We start from the raw sequence: 18585 nt of genomic DNA on the forward strand, positions 1-18585 counted from the left end.
AATGTAACAAAACTAGTTCACCTGTCTTCCAGCCCAGAGGCTCCCCTCACTCAATTGAAACTTTTTCTGAACACAAAATATGATTAAGCTCTGATACACCAAGGATTTTGCCTCATTGTGTGTGTGTGTGTGTGTGTGTGTGTGTGTGTGTGTGTGTGTGTGTGTGTGTGTGTGTGTGTGTGTGTGTGTGTGTGTGTGTGTTACTGCATGTCTGTGTGTCATGATATACTCTGGCTGATGCAGCACACAGATAGCAAAGCTGGAAGAATGATGACATTTCAGAGCTAATGGGCAAATTGTGGGAACTAAATTGCACAAAGCTTAGAGCTGGAGCGAACCTCATTCCACAAAGAATTGCTGTGATTTTTAACAGTCGCCTCACACTCAGTAGATTGCTATGGTCAGATGAAGAATTTCCATTTCCAAAAGGCAACTTTAAACGATAAGATTCAAAGTCTCATTTTCAGATTGATGCTGATTTTGAACTTTTTGCAATAGCGCAAATGTCTTTGAGGAACTTGAACATGAAAGTTTAACAGTTACAAGATTTTTTATGAAGGCACTGGAAGGCGTTTGGAAACATGAGATAGTCGCAGGCCGATGTTTGACCCTCAAACCATTTGTTGGAAATCCTTCATGCTTTAAGGTTTACGAGTGTGCATATGTTTGAGTTTGAATGTTTTAATGTGTGTGTGGGTTTCTGTGGGTGTGTAGATGTGTGTGTTGCACACATGCATAACTGTGTGTCTCTGGTTCCTTTGAGGTGTGTTAAGGTGTGTTTCTCTCTTTGATGTTTGGCATTGGGTTTATAAAAGGGTTGGTTTTAGAGGCATACATTTTTTTCAAAGTGTGTGTGTGTGTGTGTGTGTGTGTGTGTGTGTGTGTGTGTGTGTGTGTGTGTGTGTGTCGGCCAACAGAGTGGATGTGGTTCACCTTGCACTGGCCACCTGTAAGCCATCGACAGAAATTAGCCTCTTTAGTCTTGATGGTTTGCAGAACAGAGAAGGAAAGGGCGGTGAGAATGTGGTAGGAGGGCTGTTGATGGGGTTTTTGGGGAGGTGTGTGTGCATGTGTGTATGTGTGGTGGAGGCTATTTGGGCGGACCATTTTCAAAACTGCACACTCATAAGATAGAGAGAAAGGGAGACAAGATGTATACCATACAATGGAACCATTTGTTTCTCATTTGTCTTCACCATCACCGTGTGTGCGTGTGTGTGTGTGTGTGTGTGTGTGTGTGTGTGGTTATTTAGCTCCGGTATTCTGGCGGTTGTCCCAATCCTGCTCCAGATTTCTGCTCCGACTCCACCAAGCACACACAACCTGGTGTCATTACACTCAGTAAACAAATAAGTCATTAATACCAGCCTGTAGGCTTCACACACACAAATACAAATCTATAGTACATGTGCTCACTCATGGACACACCAACAACCACACCCATTCCTATAATTTCCGAGGCTCCTATTGGCTGTGGGGTTTGGGACTAGCGAGACTAATGATGTGGTCCCTGTGTTCCTGCTTCCTGTCCTTTGCTGGAGGACTTCCTGTTGCAGAGTCATGTGGTCCTGATTACAGTCTACATCTAAGGCCCCTAAAGCAGGATAGTTTGCTCTGATACACACACACACACACACACACACACACACACACACACACACACACAATAGATATAGAATAACCTGTGCCGCTCTCGTCAGATATGTGATATTATTGACCAGGAGCACTGGAAATACTGAGCATCTGCGTTTACTTCTCCTTTCTTTTCTCTTTAAGTTTCTCTGTCTGTTTCTGGTTTTTCTGCCTCCCCTTGTTCTGTAGCCAGGAGGTTGTTTGGTGTGATGAGGGGCTGACTGGTCCTGTTGTGTTTTACTCACTGCGCTGCAGCTCAGCCCTGGCACCAGACCTCACAGCTGGGCTATTGATAAGTTCTGTCAGGAGCGCAACATAAACAGTGCCTTTTTTGAGTGTAAAATCAATACCGCTAAAGTAGTATAACCGAGGAAACAAACATTCTTTATCTTTGTATTTCCATTAAGATCCAAAGAACATATTTTTTACATCTATGCAAATCATTTTGGTCGCCTTTAATTCTCAGAGTTGATAGCGTTGGTTGTCAAGCAACAATGTTTTTATTGGGATAAACTGACAAGTTTGCATTATCCTTTCTCAACCCCTGTGTGTGCTTATTATTTGTCTTCTTAGTTTAATATTGTTACAGTATAAGTCAGCACTTGATGGCAGCTGGCTCTTTGTTGTTGGAGTCCTCTTGAAAGTAGGATTTCTAAAATGTCTCTGAATCTAACTCCATTACAATCATTAATGCAATGGCAAAAAATAATAAATAAAGCTCACAGATGGATTACCTGTCTTAAATCACAGTTCAAGTATCCACAAGCAATGTTCAATGCACACGGCTCCCCGTAAGATCGAGAATAAATGCAAAAATGTAGAGTATGCTTTGGAAAAGGGTCAGCAGTAGTGTAAACATGATGTGTATATATAATGTGTGGTTAAAGGGGTAAAACATGCAAAACATGTAAAAGTATGGCTCTATAAACAGGGTGAATCCAAACAACTGACAGAAACTGGTGTAATCTGTTAATCCCTTGCTGTTGTATTAGTAATTTTTTATTTTTTGTTTAGCAGAAACAGTCCTATTATCATGATCGAGCGTCTCACTGTTTAACAGCTCCAGCCAAGTGTAAAGTTGTCATTTCTCATATGCGCTCACTAGAGTGTGTATGTGTGTGTGTGTGTGTGTGTGTGTGGAGCCACTCTCCAAGGGGAAATTGTTAGCAAATGGGCTCCAACTGCTGGCCTTTTAGCTTTGCAAACAGAACCTGAAGGCCTCTCCCCACATCCCCTTCTCTCCACTCAATGCCTCCCACCTCACCCGCTACAATTCACCTGCCCAACAACCCCAAGTCTTCTCATCTCTCTACTCCCCCCCTCCCTTCTCCCCTTTTCTATTTCGCTCCCACTCACTAACTTAGACATTTCCATACCTATTCATCATTCCCTCTTCCTCCCTCTCTGTGTCTCCTTCTTCACACACAGAGAGTCATTCCTGAGTGGGTAAATAGAGTAAATTGGGGCTGACCCCCAGGGTTAGCAGAGGCCACGCTCTCTTTTCATGTCAAAGCCATCTGAAGGCTGATTGGTTGATTGCAGTGCTCTCTGCTTCCAAAAGGCTCCCTTGTGCTGCTGTAATTGCCCTATCATGCGCGCGTACACACATCCACATACGTAACGCACACACACACAAGCATGCATGTACATACATGCGGACGCACACACACACATTCTTACAGGCAAATGACTTAATTGGTGTTAATTGCATAATGACAGTAGTGAATTGGACCTGGGTCAGAGGTGACACAGGTTTGAGTGGAGAGGGGGATGGAGAAAGGATGTTGAGAAGATGTGAGAGGAAGGCTGGCACTTCTAGTTCGTCTCAGACTCCCTCTCTTTCTTCCTCAGCTCCAATACTAAGCAATCCTTGACCTGATTGCAGAAAGCTGGCCCGTGGGGATGACATACACGTACACACACACTGAAACACCAAAAAACAGACAGCCTTTTGAGGCACGGAGGGATGCTCTATACACTTAACACAAGGATTCAATTCGACTCAGTCAGCATCTGTGGCTGTGTATGTATGTGTGTACCTTTGTGTGTGTATTTAACTATAACAGCAGAGTATGTTTGTGTGTGACTGCCAGGGCAGCTGAAAGAGCTCTATTGGTGAAAACGTTTAAGCCATCATCATTAGAGAGTTGTTGGTACAGAGGTGTGTTTTAGTGAAGGACGTAATTGGTCCGTCATAGTGCTGTGTAATCTTCTCATATTCTATGAAAACAGCCAAAGCTATTGGCCATAATGGCCATGTTTAAGGTGGGACCTTCCCATGTTAAACATTCAGCATCTTAGCGTGATACGGGCTGAGACTAAAGAGAGGAGAGAGGGTGGTGTGTGTAACGTTTGGTGTATACCAGAAGCCCTGCAGTCATATATTCTGTCTCCATGCTCTATTGTACACATTTATTTCCCTTTTATTTTATGTCATGGAAATCACTCTACAGTTTGTGTGTAAATGCATTTTGAGCCCAGTATGTACTGGATCGCGTGATTTCAAAACCAGAGCTTTCTCAAGTGGAAACATTGCTGCATCAGAGACCATCCGGGATTAATTTCTCTTTGTGAAAATGTTATTGTGTGTATGCATGCATGTGTTTTTGTGCATGTCTGGACTCTGCTGCAATTAAATGAGTAGGTCTGTGTGTGCATATGCCTGAATCCCCGTGTGTCTTTCTGCAATTGCATATATGTGTGTGTGTGTGTGTGTGTGTGTGTGTGTGTGTGTGTGTGTGTGTGTGTGTGTGTGTGTGTGTGTGTGTGTGTGTGTGTGCGTGCTTGTGTGTCCTTGTGTGTGGGAGTTACAGTATCCCCCATCCTGCTGTTTATAGGAGGGAGTGAAAAGTGATGGAAGGTATGGAGAGAGATGGGCCAGTGATGACATAGCCTTATGTTCACCCCCACTGGATATGGCCCACTCTATATTAGATATATCCATCATAGCTGCACTCCAGTCCCACATGCTTCCTATACCATTCATAGCTAGATGTCCACTGTTACATGTGTTAGTCTCATCAATGTTCTACTCATATGGTACATGTCACGCTCATACTTGTAAAGTCTGAATGTACTTTGTCATACCCACTGCATACTTAGTGTGTGTGTAGCCTGTATTGACTCCCTTTAAGTGGTTTTCAAAGCTCAGATGATAGATGTATGGTTTTTTTGTAGTTCCTCAAAAAGACTTCCCCACAGGCTCATCTAGACACAAAAGGAGCTGTCACTCTCTGCTTTTCTGATCTCACTGTGTGTTCATTCAAATATGTGTGTGTGTGTGTGTGTGTGTGTGTGTGTGTGTGTGTGTGTGTGTGTGTGTGTGTGTGTGTGTGTGTGTGTGTGTGTGGTGTTGGTGGTTGAGGGTTTGTGTGTGCATGTGTAAATGCCTCCGTGTGTTGGAGCTGTCACCTGTTCCTTGTGCTCTGTACGAGCCCTGTCTCTGGGCGAGCCTTTGATCTGGTCGACAGGAGATTCCTACGGTGTGAAATAGCCCCGGCCAGATTTACTCAATGAAAGAGCAGGCTTTAACCACTGTTATTACACTCATTTTCTTCTTCAAAACATCACTGCTTGTGTCTGTCTCTCGCTCTTCTATTCTCCCTGCCTTGTTCTGTCTTTGTCATTTGCTGCCTCCTAACATGTGTATGTGCTTGTACGTATACATAAATCTTAAATTGGAGGGGGTTTTCTGTAATATTTACTGCACAAGCAGTTGCATTGAGTCGTGGCTGGAGTCAAAAATCCAGTCCTGCAGTCAAAGCCAAGGTTACCCGTGCTGTTACTAAACAACAGATGTGTAGAGGGAGGTATAGAATTAAACAGGACAAAAATGTAGCTTATTCTCCTTTATCAGTGTATCCATATGTCTAGGAGGAAAAAGTGTACCTGATACAATGATGCACATAATATTTATTTTATTGTTCATGGACTCATGGATGTGAGAAACTCTATAAAAGTCTGTATCTCTGGCACCTCTCCCTCTTTCTCTTTGTGCACTGACAGTCTGATATTAGCGTGTTCGGTTGGGTGTGTCTGTCTGAGCTGATGAACATGTGTCGGAGCCCAGGTGGGGAGAGACACAATGCAATTATCCCTGTGAAACACTACTCGTGTAACACAAACACTGTAAACATGTGTACTGGCAGTTACAGGGCTTTTATTGTGGTGAGATATGCTATGTTAAATTGTGCATTCTGCAGACCTAAAAGGAAGACATAATGAGCTGAAGGGACTGGGGAGATGGTTTCTTTTATCTCACAGTTAGTCTTAGATGAAAAGAGTAGAACTCATAACTGTGGTGTGGAGCGTCACCATTAAGTGTGCAGCAGAGATGATGCCGAGCTAAGCAACGGGTATACCGTAGCGAAGACAAGGCACCTCAGCGAGAGATACCTTAACCACCACCGGGCACATTTACCACTCAGCTGGCTTATGTAGAAACATCATCTTACATAGCTAGTGCATCTCACCCAAAATACACATTCTTAATTTGTGTTAAAACGATAGGCAGGCGCAAAAATGAACATTCCCGTTCATACCGGCTGTTTAATATATGTCCACATTGTCATTTTTGTTATATGGTTTGTCTATGTTGTCATTGTATTATGTTGTTTATTCTGTACACACGGCATCTATTGCACGTCTGTCCATCCTGGGAGAGGGATCCCTTCTCAGTTGCTCTCCCTGAGGTTTCTTCAAATGTTTTCCCCCATTAATTGGGTTTATGTATTTATTTATTTATTTGTTACTGTCCTTCCACTGTAGCTCAGCAAGAATACACCATCTGAGAAAACATAAAGTTACATTTTATACTAAAAAGACTTTATACCCTCTTGTCTTGATTTGTGTAACTCTGAACTGAACTTTGGAATAAATCTATGCACAGAACGAGGACTGGATTTTGTCCTCCATCACTTTCATTAGAATCGCATTAGGAAAGGATCTCTTTAAACAACCAGTATGAAAGAAAGCAAAACTTGTTTCAATGTTCTCACGAGTGACACAATTGAAGAAACTAATCCTTTAAGGTCTGAGTGCACTGCCCAACTGCTTTAATATCATAAACTTCACTAGTTATGTTATTTATGTGTTAGGGGAAATTAAACTCAAGAATCAATCAACCAGCAACTCACATTTCTGGAGATTTGTTGAAGTTATATGTTAAATATTGTCATCGGCCAATCATTGAAAGTGCTTTCCATCAATTCCAAATTCGACATTTTTTATTTAAATCTTATTCTTTGTTAGAAATATTTGCCAAGTTACCTAAAGTTCCAATAGGCTACCAAATCTATGCAATGTCTAGCAACTATTTGGGTTGACTTCTCCTTCAACTAGGTAAGTGGACTGAGAAGGCTGTCACCTGTCATTACTGCAAACTGGGGGAGAGATGTGGGGTATGCCAGTTAAACAGAACTACTCAAAGATGTGTGGTAATGTGAGTGATGGTTGAAAGTCACAGTCTGTGACCTGAGAAAGCTCCTACTAAACATCAGCACATGACCTTGCTTGGGAGGCCTGAATTCTTTCAGCCTTAAGCCGATACTATTCCCAGCACCACCCAGACAAAATGGACCAACTTAACACAAAGACACACACACAGAGACATTTCATGCTGCAAGTTTCTGGAGGTCTGCACACACGTCACTCAATCTCTTTTTCGCTTTAGTGCAAAGTATCAACGTCTATTTCTGTGTCCTAGTATCAATAAGATGTTTGGAACTGCATGTGATGAGTTTTATCTGAGTGAAATGAATAAATGAAAAGTGATCCCAGCACATCAATATTCCACATCACTGACTTTCACAAACAGAGTGAGACATACTGTCCCAGCACTACTGTCATCCTTGGCTATCATAAGAAAGAGCATTTGCATCATAACCTGTTGCAATAATCCCACAGCAAGACTAAAAGTTCAGATCAAGCCTTAGTGATGTCAGCGTGGATGGCTTTATCAGCGCTTATTTAATGGGTACAATGTGTTTCGGCAGTAAATATCACAAAACTCTGAGTCGCTTTGTCAAAACTAATGAGGAATATTTACTCTATCTGCGCACGGAGCCAAACCTCTGTCACTTTCTACGGTGCTTATTTATTATCCGAAGTATCTCCCTTTAAGTTTCTCTTGCTGGGCCTTTCCATAGTGTCATATAGAAAACTCCAAAAGGTTGTTAAAGGTTCAAAATGGCGGTGGTTTTAGTCGGAGTGACAAATGTACATGTTTAGCGCTCCAGAGGTCTTTTATAGTACAGAGAGGTATCAGGAATCATAACTGTTTTTCACTTAGATGTTTGTGTTTCTGGCCTCCCTCTCCTATCAGGTACCCCTATTGCCTGTTTCAACCTACATGTATGCCTCTCTCTCCCAGTTTCTCTCCCCCTCTTACTATCTCCCCCATACTTCCCTACCACACTCTCTGTCTCTGCACCCTGAGGCTGCAAACGTGGGTTATTCCCCCAACAACATTCCCCCTTGCCTCTTTTCTGATTATCCCCCTTCCCACTCCTCTCATTTGCCCACCACATGCCTGCTGGCAGTGGGACCCCCAGCTTGGTTTACCTACACATATATAGACACGCAAGAACACTCCATTTGATGTGCCATTTATATGTATTTAAGGAATGTAGCTTGTTCTTTACTAATCCTTAGCAACTTAGCCGTTTGGCATCTTTTCTTTAAGCGTTTCTTCACCCCTTCACAGGTCAGACTGAGGTAGAGATCACTAGCAGACCACCAGGCATTGTGAAAGCCTCCCTATTTATCCACAGCATATATCCTATGTGTCTCATGTCCTGGGGCTATACTGACCCCAAGGAGCACCAAACAGACTTGGCCAACAACATGATTGGCTCTTCCTGAGACCGGACTTAAATAGTATTAAGCGCCACAGTGCAGCTGTGCTAGCACAAACACACTCCACTTGACATCAACCTCGACTTTGTCACTCTGTCTCAGATCCTGCTTATAGACACGTTTTGCGTTTGGTTGAATAAAGTAGTGAATTAGGCTGTTGCCTATACATGATGTGCAAGAAAGAGGGAGCACATGCATACTAAAAAGAGAATAAACCACGAAACAAAACCAGTCCAAGTGGGATTGATGAATAAATGAACACATTGTTAACATTGGATGGGCAGGGGCTCTAATGTTTAATAACCAAACACAAAACTTTGCTGACTGTAAATCTCCGTTTGAACTTGTCTACCTCAAATACTTGTAGCTACTGAATAGATATTATTATCAGATTTTTGTTGACACAAGTGTCCCGCACACGCACGTAGATACGGATTCATACGTGCGGGCGCAGATACACGCACCTATGTAAAGGTGAGCCTGTTTTTCCTTCAGAGCAGATTGAGATCTGAAGGATCACATTTATTTGCTTAACTGGTTCAACTGATCCTAAATAGATCTGAGATGACTAAACCAAAACCATTTGAAATCCAAAGCTCCAGCTTTATTGTCTCTGTGCCCATTTATAGCAAGCACACATCCACACACACAGACTTCACTCCCTGGTCTACTTACATATTAGGCTCATATCCAAAGATTTGCTCAGATGAAGCCCAGTAATCAGCCTTTTCATATTAATGTGTTTTGCACATAGGAATTTATCAAATTTGATGTTTTTTTTGTCTGCATTCTGTCAAGTTTATGTGCTCAGTTTTTATGGAATCAGATTTTATACTGTAGAAACACCGAACAGGAAGGTAAAGGATGCTTCTATGTCTCCAGCGTATAGTGGAAGGGCAAATCAGTTAAGAGAGGGAAGTGAACTATGGACAATAAAGAACAGATGGAGAAACTGAGTCTGTGGGCAGAGAAAGAGAGAGAGAGGAAGCGACTAGTTGAGTCTGGAGTGAGAACTGATGGGTCAGTGGATTGGTCTCATCTTGAGAAGACATCAAGAGTAGGGTGGATCATTAATCGCACCCTAGAAAACAACGCAGGGTTGACTGCTCGCATGAGCGCTGCAGTATTTTTGTAATATGTACACACGCACAAACACAGCTATGAAAAGGATGAAAGTAGAGAAGAAACACTTACAGTTAATAAAGATATGTTTCTGCAATATGGCTGTTTGTGCAGCGTAGGCCTTTCACCAGTTGTCTGGCTCTCTGTCCTTCTTTTCCATCTTTCAGGAATAAGGTCTTCACTCCAGCCCACACTGTATCTCCGGCATGGAAACTTTCCTGCCTTATAAAAACTGAAATATAAATGTCTCTGACGTCCGTCATGTCTTTTCCCCACATTTGTGAGTGCGTGTAGACACTTCAACACACAAAGAGCAAAGACAGCACGAGAGAAGGGTTTGATGTATGTACATGCACACTGTAAACGTAGCGTAGCGCCTCTACGTACATTTCAGGGCACTGGGTCAAATGTTCAAAGTAAAGTGAATGCCACCATGCACCCACACCCCCCCACACCAAGCCTTCCACCCTCCCTCCCCGACCCACATGAGAGTGCACCACAGCTAGACTTGCATCCACTCCGATTTTTTGCGAATGGGGGTGAGAGGCTGTTACCGTGTCAGTCGGCATGGCCTCTTATCAAACCATCAGACTACCCTCAGATTCTCTTTCCAGATGGAGGTGAGATAGGGCCTCAGAGGCCCGGACCCCCGCAGACACTGAGAGCATGGAGGCCTCCCCTGATCTCCTACCTGATGGAGGTGCTTTAATGTGGGCTCGGATTTCACTTGTCTCCCCTGCCTGGCTGGACCTGTGCTGGTGTCAGGATGCAGGCGCGTTAAGGCTCTCTTTGGCCTGGATTCTGATGGACTGCCGCTGCTCCACTTCGAGGTGTAGCTCTTCAAGGTGTTGTTATGGGACACAAGCTAACCAGGGTCCCCAAGCTATTTTTTCAAGGAAGAATAGGTGCAATAGTGGGTTGTATACACAGCCATACAGGGACTCACAGGCAGACTTTGACACACATGCAGCTGGCCCACAGTAGAGCTCTTGACATTTCTCCCAATAACATAAACACTGCCACTCATACTGTGCTCAGAGCGAGAGAGAGGAAAAGAGAAAGAATCCTGTGATAAGGCAAAAAAAAAAGCTTGAAGGAGTAAATGAGTGAGATTGGTCAGAGGAACTTCTGAGCGCTAAGAGAGGCAGATCAAGAGAGACAGAGTGGGGGAGGAGGAGGAGGAATTTGGGACCAGAGAGAATTCCATGCACCTTTTATTGTTGTTGAGCAAACCTGTATTTTAGACATGCATGAACATTTGCACTTTTATGATCATAGTTTCTTTTGCGCCCCAAGTGATGAAGGAATATTTTAAGATGTCCTGCCAATAACTTCTGTGATGCATGTGCCTTTATATTTGTGGCATTACATGTGCATGAATGTTGAAATGTGTTGCACGTGTAATGCTTTTTATGTAACAGATACAGTGCTAGCATTTGTCTTTGTATGTGCGTGTGCGCATGGGTGCTTGTGTCTGTGTGCGCAAAATATGTCAAAACAACCTCCACATTAGGAGTAGGTACTGCAGATTCCACCCGTCTCATTTGTACATTGGCACACCTTGACCGGACTCGGGAAACTCATCACCATTCCACAGAGAGCCCTCCATCATTCCTCACAGGATTAGAGACAAAAAAGAGGGAGAGGGAGAGAGTTCAAGGGAGGGATTGCTCTTTTTCTTTTTGTTGCTGGCACAGTCGTTACTATAATTTAGCTGAAATAATAGAAGTTTTAAAATTGCTACCAGTGTCCCCCTCTGTCTTTCTCCATCACTGTCTCTGTTAATTTCAAACCAGATGTCAATTTGAGGAGGCGCAAAGAGTCGACGCACGCTAGTGAAGCAAGAAGAAAAGCTCAGAAATTGCACAAGGGAAGCATGCACACTGCCTCTCCATGGGAGTTTAATGAGTTTGATACATGAGATTTATTTTTTTCATCAACAGTCAACTCCATCTAGTGGTGTTTGTACTGAACAGATTTCTGGCTGCAGCAAGGAATGAACTGTAATGAGGGAAACGTTAAACCAGCAGTTGTTTATCTGCAGAGTCACTTTACCCTGCCATTTCTGGAGAAGAGAAGATCAATACTAAGGTTTTGGATATGAATCCCGCAAAAGCTACAAACAGTGCAGATAATATTGCCTCTGAGATCTGGCTCAGTGTCTTTGTGGAATAGTCTGTGTATTGCTAGAGAGCAGTTGTAGACTGTGTTAGTAGGTCTCCTCAGCACCTCTTGGCCTGGCATCTGTGAGGCTTGCTCACACTTGCTTTCACCCAGCATGTGTTTGCTCATATGAAGGAAATTATGTAATTAGCCTGTGAGGGATTGTTTTCTTTCACTCTTTACCCCCTCTCTCTCGCGCTCTGTCTTTCTTTCCCTCCCTCTTCTTTCTTTGCACTCACTCTCTCTCTCCCTTTCTAGTTCTGTGACAGCAGGAGATGGCTAATACGAGCCACACCCTAGCTCACCTCCTTCATTAATTGCCAGGGACCATTAGAGGAAGAAAATGAGCGCTTGTCATACAGATCTTAACTGAAGAGCAGCTTTGTTTAACATCAAAGGGTGAGTTATGAGGGAGTGGAGATGGAAGATTTGGGCGTGCAGGGGGTTGTGTCGGGCAGGGTTGTTTGCCGGGAGATGGGTGCAGGGGTACACACGGGCAGCATCGGGGGGAGGAAAACCTGGCATTTTGCTCTCTAATTCCAGCCGGCCTGGAGGCCTGGAGCGCTAAGAAGGGCCTCACTGTTGCTCTCTGGATCAGCCAGGTATTGCTTACATAAAAAGCAAGTGAAAACAGCTGTAGGGATAATTAGCTTGATTCTCCATTACATGCCATGAGGGCCAATAACTAAAAAATGGAGTTTTGTTTGGGTTAGAGCTGCAGTCCCAACCAGGAGGAAGTTGTAAAAGTCAGGCAGAAAAAAAAGAAAGAGAGGGAAAAATGGAGAAATGTAGGGAAGAAAGGGCAAGCTCTTGAAGCAATTGTTACCAAGGAGATGTTCTCTCTTCCTGGGGTGGGTTGATGTAGTCCATATTTTTTAAGAGTTCTAAAGGGCTGTGGTTTCGACATGACTGGATGGGCATGTGCGCACAGATCCTTTTTTTCCTTTGTAATCCATTTAATATGAAATTTGAGTTTTTCACTCGTGGGAACGTGTCTCTTCAGATCAATTAATTGGAGCTGGACCAAATTTCAAGTGCTTTTTTTTTTAATCACATTTTCTGGAACAGATTACCTTAGACATTGCATTGCAACTGAGCAACAGAGATGCCGTATGATTGATTTGTTAAATCACCATTACACCATAGGCTCTGCAGTCAAAAAAGCAGACATATGATAAGAGCAGTGATTTGTTTTGTCGTTGTTTTCATTGCAAGGAATTTTGTCAAAACTGCTTCTCTTCTGACCTTTTTTTCCAAGGTTAAATAAACCATCCTATGAGAAACATGATATTTTCTGAGGTCACATGTGTGTGTGTGTGTGACCATAGACAATGTAATATATTCACAAAGTATCTCAACAATAAGAAATATGTATGACTACATAGACAGAACAGTGATATGTCACCTCTCTTACTCTGTATTTCACTCCAGTATCTATACGTCTATACGTCACTCCGCTTGATAGAGTGGGTGGGGGGGGATCTTTGTACTGGTAATTGAATTTGGTGTGTTTCTTTTTTTTCTGTAGAAGTGAAAGGACACCAACCACAGTGTAATTCCAAGTGAAGGAGCAGCACTTTAACATTGGTGGTCCCAAAACTCTGCAAGAATCCATTTAACAGGCAGTTTATATTAGTAGCACTTAAAGACAAGAAGGGGTTCAGCCGCTCACATCCAGACTCTCAGGCTTGACACCCAATCCTCAAGACAAAGACAGGCAGTAGGACAGAAAGACAGTATAGGTTTTGGGAGAAATTCAGGTAGACACCTTACAGCCTCATTGGGTTTACCTATCCACTTACAAGGACTTTGACCTGGTATGTTGTGTACGTAGACATGCAATACTGCTCACAAAATGAACATTGTTTAATCAACACAGGGGTACCAGACAGTAGAAATTGGTTTCCACCTCATTTTCCTGTCTCCAGACACAAGCTAAACCAGTATTAATATGAGAAAGTGTTCACCCTGACTGATCCCACCATCAAGCACACTGAGAGTAGAGGACTGGGGCGGAGGATGAGGGTTACGCAGGGAGTAGAAGATAGGAATGGCTGATTGGAGTTACAGGCAGATGATGGCTGAGTGCTGCAAGAGGGAGAGGGAAATCATATTTTGTCATTTAAAAGGTATGCATTGGTATAGCAGCAATTGTTTTGATTCAAAAGGATGTTTCACCAAATCGTGATCTAACGCCAACCTCAAAAGAGATGTGTGTGAACCCACTAAACCTACTTTAAGCGAAGTGGCTCAATATCATAATGGGAGGGTTGCGTGTGATCTGTTGGAGTGAGTGTCAAGTGTTAATGTTTTAGTTTTATCAGTAGCTGTTCCTGTGAGAATTCAGGTCACGGTTTGGATATTACAATGCTATTTATCACTGTCCTTCCCATACAATCCTTATGCAGCCAAACTGCTGCACATCGCTTGTGTCTGTTTGATAAATGAAATCTCCATGTGTGTTTACCCCTTCGTGTCAAATGTGCATTCAGCTGGTTTCAATCATATTCTACTTATTTCAAAATGGTATTTGACTCGGATAAAGAAACAGTGAGTTCCTCGCCCAACTGCAGTTTAAACTCAGGAAAAACAGAGTTTATAACTTGTTAAAATGTTCTCTTTGTGCACTTCAGTATATGTGTAGCTGGCTTTTCTTTGCTGCCTTTAGCAGTTGATGATGCAGAAAATTGTGGACAATGACCTTTGGGCTGAAAAGACTTTAAGCAGCCTGTCGGAGCCATTTGAGTTCACTAAATTATCCCGACCGTGGTTTTAGCTCTCCTGGCTGACATAATGTGCTTTGCTTTGTCACATGTTTCTTAAGCGTGCATAATCGTGACTATAACTGCAGAACTTACACTCAGGAACATAAAATTCCATATGATTATAACACTCTGTCACAACACGCTGACATGTTAAATAATCATAGGCCGATAAGCGTACACACATTCATGACCACATAGCAACACACACTTCCTCATTAACAACATGAACACAGGCGTTACACGTGAGTTTGTGTAGTGAATGCGTCTGTTGTGTGCAAGTAGTGAGGTGTTGACAGAGAAGAAAGAGGAGCGGTCTTCAAACACATCCACAGGCAGGTCGTGCTCTCCATTATGCCCTGCCGGGGGCCATATTTGTTGATTCTCTGGCCCCCAAATCATTAATTTAAGTACAGACGACGGCGAAGAAACCTGAGAATGGCGTCCCAACGCACGTGCACAAATTCACACACACAAGCATGTACATGCGCAGACACATTCGGTCACACTTTACACGCAAGCGGGTTTATGTGTACACACACACACACACACACACCCCTTGTTGCATAACAAATGATGGCACTTTAATTGCTGTGCATGTTTATTTACTCCTGGATGTAATGGATGGTCCTTCTCTGCCTGGCAGCCAATCAGAGGGAGACTGCAGAACTGGACACATTCCATACAATTTGACATTGCTCTTTATACACAACATACTAACCTAACATGCTACCATCACATAACGGTAATCCCCTTACATTCAAGGTCATTACTCAGGTCAAATCCTCTCTGACACAACTTTACCTGTGAACGTCTCTGTTCCCCGACAAACAAAGTTTGTATTAAAGTTCCATCACCGTGCCCTCTCTGCGTGACTGATGATAACGTCATCAGTGATTGGTAGTTATTTTGGGGCCTGTTTGCTCAGCCAATGAGGCGCCCCCAACGAGCTAGACATACATCATTGTTCCTTTTTTTCACAACCTAACCCTCAGGAAAGAAGTGAGTTGTTGCTGACTGCTGTGCGGCCTGAATAACAGACACATTCCGATAGCTTTTTATTTTGTATTAATGAGCACTTGATGTTTGGGCTGCTGCCAAATGCATTTAGAGCATTCTTAAGGACCTCTGGAGGCTCGCCAGACAGTTAGAGGAAGAAAATGGTCAACCTAAAGCTAAGAAAAAACTAAATATCTACACTGGATTTGAGTATCTTTACTTCTTTATGTCCATTACACACACAATTTAATTGTATGATGTATCATGTTAAGAGAGCCTTTTTACAACAACCTAAGATCCTTGGCTAGATGATGCATCTTCATATCTCTGTGTGGATTATAGCATTTGGTTTTCGCACTTTGTGGTTGACCTCTCATACTGATTATTGTTTCTTAATGTTTCTTTCCACAGCTACTTGTAGGTGTAGGCCAGGTACCAAGATGTTCAAGAGCTTCAACTGCAAGCTAAACACTGAACCGGCCCATACCTCCCCACCATCATGTGACCAGACATATACACACATTCTCCAGGACACACCATTTCAATGTGTTATGGACACGTTCAGCGTTCAGCCAGTCAGATATTCTCCCATCTTATTAATGAATGTCACGTTCGTTGACAAATGCAATGGCCCACTGAGGGTGGGAGAATGTCCCTCACAGGACCATCAGTCATCAGTGTGGAGCTTCAAGGTATTGGCAAGCGGCCTTTATTTCCCTAGCTGTTTTCAATAGACTGGGAGCTGGATTCATTTTACAGTGCTGCGGGTGCTACAGAGTTCTGGCTTAACATCAACCGGCAATCACTCCACCACTGTCGACTACTGGTGCGGCTAAGCTGAGCCAGTGGAACTAGTTGTAAACCCATGCCAATCCAGGACTGGTTTATGATGGCATGAATGTGTTTACTTCTGCAGCTAAATATCAGACTTTTGTAAATACAACAACATGGACCTCAAAATCCACAATCCACAGAGACCTTCTCAATGTACAGTGCCAAAGGAGACAACCCTGTCTGCTGAAACAAATGACTGGAGTCATTCGGAATACCCAGTAAACCGCCCTAGTTACTCATTTCTTTGACTATCCCCCACTTCCTGCTGAGAGATCAACAAGGAAAGGCAACGTTGGGCTTAAAGATGCACTATAAAAACAGTTTGAGCATCAGCTTACACCTTCTCTAAAAACCAGGACCCTTATTAACACGGAAGGACACACGGCTGACCTTAAATCAGCCGGCTCACTGTAAGAACAGTCTGCTTATCCATTTCTCCTTGTGTTTTTTTTTGCCTGCTGTGCGTTTGTTTAATGAACCAATATTATGTTCTGTTAGTTTTTCTACATATGAAACATTTTTGAGTGCCACTCTTATTTTATTTATTTTTTAAAGCTGTGTGTGACTTATTACGCTGACGAGTGATGTATTATTTTGTTGTCTATTTTGTTGATCCTGTGAATCTGAGTAGAGAATCTGTTCATAAGGAAGTGACTTGCATTTTAAAGCACTGTGTCATTACTTTGTTCACTGTACTGGAGGTTGACGGTAATGTACAGTGTTGTGTTTTGATTCAACAGCTACAGTGTTTCCATTTGGCCCTTACCTAACATGTACAGTTTTTGTACAGTGTGTGTGCATGTGTGTGTGTGTGTGTGTGTGTGGTTTCATGCTGCGCTCATGATTGTGATGACTGTGAAAGTTTGGGGGGTAACACTCGGTATTCACCCTTGACTTCTTCCACAGTGTTTTGCGGTGGTCAGCTTGTTTCTGTTGTTTGAATAAAAGTTGTTTTCACAAGAACGGCAACATGTGTTTTATCAGAAAGACAATAATGTGAACATTGACATCGACAGTGTTATTGGTAAATTTGAGTGCAACAATGGGTATTTTCACAAGATTAAAGTTTCACCGCCACTAATGGCAACTGCAACAATAGACTCTTGCACTGCCCAAGAAAGAATTCTCCCCAGTTTTCATGGTCTACTAACCAACATGGTCTCTCTCTCTCTCTCTCTCTCTCTCTCTCTCTCTCTCTCTCTCTCTCTCTCTCTCTCTCTCTCTCTCTCTCTCTCTCATAAACTCAGCCAGATGTTGCCCAGTTTTCTTCCTAGGGGAACATGGGGGGATGGAGGAGGGACGGGTAGTGAGGCATGGTGAGGGATCAGAAATGTGGCTGAGCATGTTTTAAGTGCTCTTTGACGCAGTCGCAGCCTCCAGCATCCACCACGGTAACATTATCTGGGAATAGAACTCTTGCAAGATTTGCAGGCACTTTACACTCAATTCTGCCACAGGTATTCAGTCACATGAAGGATTACATTCCTAAAGGAGAAGAAATTTGACAAAATGATGGCTCTCACAAAAGCATTAGGAGTTATCTTAAAACATTTTAGGGGCCGGAATCAGCTATGTGGTTGTTTTTCATCACTGATCTTTTATTTATGTATTACAGACTCACTTGAGGTGCTTAGAATGAAGTTTTCCCTTCATTTAAATATGGACTCATACTGATTTTAAATTAGGCCTGCAGCAGACCTATGAGATTGACTGCACTTGACTAAGGCTACAACAACATCAGTATCATAAAAATGTCTGAATGGATTTATTTTCCCCTCTCCTTCTCCTCCCTGTATCACCTGAGGCGAGTCCTTATTTGGGCATTAAGGTCAGATATTCAGGTGACAGCCCCTTTCCATTAATTTTAGCATTGTTTTACTTCTTTTACTGACTGTTATTATATCTCTATTTCCCCAATCCAGATGAAATTCTGTCCAATGCAATACAAAATAACACGACTTTCACCCTTGAATGCCTTCAGCGTGGACGGACAGAAATCTACAGTGACACACGTGAAACTATTAAACACTTTGCCCTCTGACACTCATCACCGGGTTCCTTGAAACATATCGAACTGTAAGCCCACGGATTCCTGCAGCATGTTTTGAGATAATGTACCATAAAATAATAATTATCGTAATGACCGTAATGCTCACAGGCCTTCAGGTGATGAGAGCAGCCTGTATAAGCACACGATATGGACCTGCTTGTCTTGATT

General features: G+C 42.8%; 1 protein-coding gene across 5 annotated transcripts in view; it reads left to right on the forward strand.

Annotated features, from left to right (window-relative positions):
• Positions 1-17324, forward strand: part of LOC115011075 (ELKS/RAB6-interacting/CAST family member 2) — a 147072-nt gene extending 129748 nt beyond the window's left edge. For all 5 annotated transcript variants that reach the window (XM_029436015.1, XM_029436020.1, XM_029436018.1 and 2 more), the window contains one exon: positions 15945-17324. The gene's annotated coding sequence lies outside the window, so the exon portion shown is untranslated. The remainder of the gene's footprint in view (positions 1-15944) is intronic.
• The last annotated feature ends 1261 nt before the right edge of the window (positions 17325-18585 follow it).

The sequence above is a fragment of the Cottoperca gobio genome, chromosome 7 (genome assembly GCF_900634415.1).
Source record: "Cottoperca gobio chromosome 7, fCotGob3.1, whole genome shotgun sequence".
Classification (NCBI taxonomy): domain Eukaryota; kingdom Metazoa; phylum Chordata; class Actinopteri; order Perciformes; family Bovichtidae; genus Cottoperca; species Cottoperca gobio.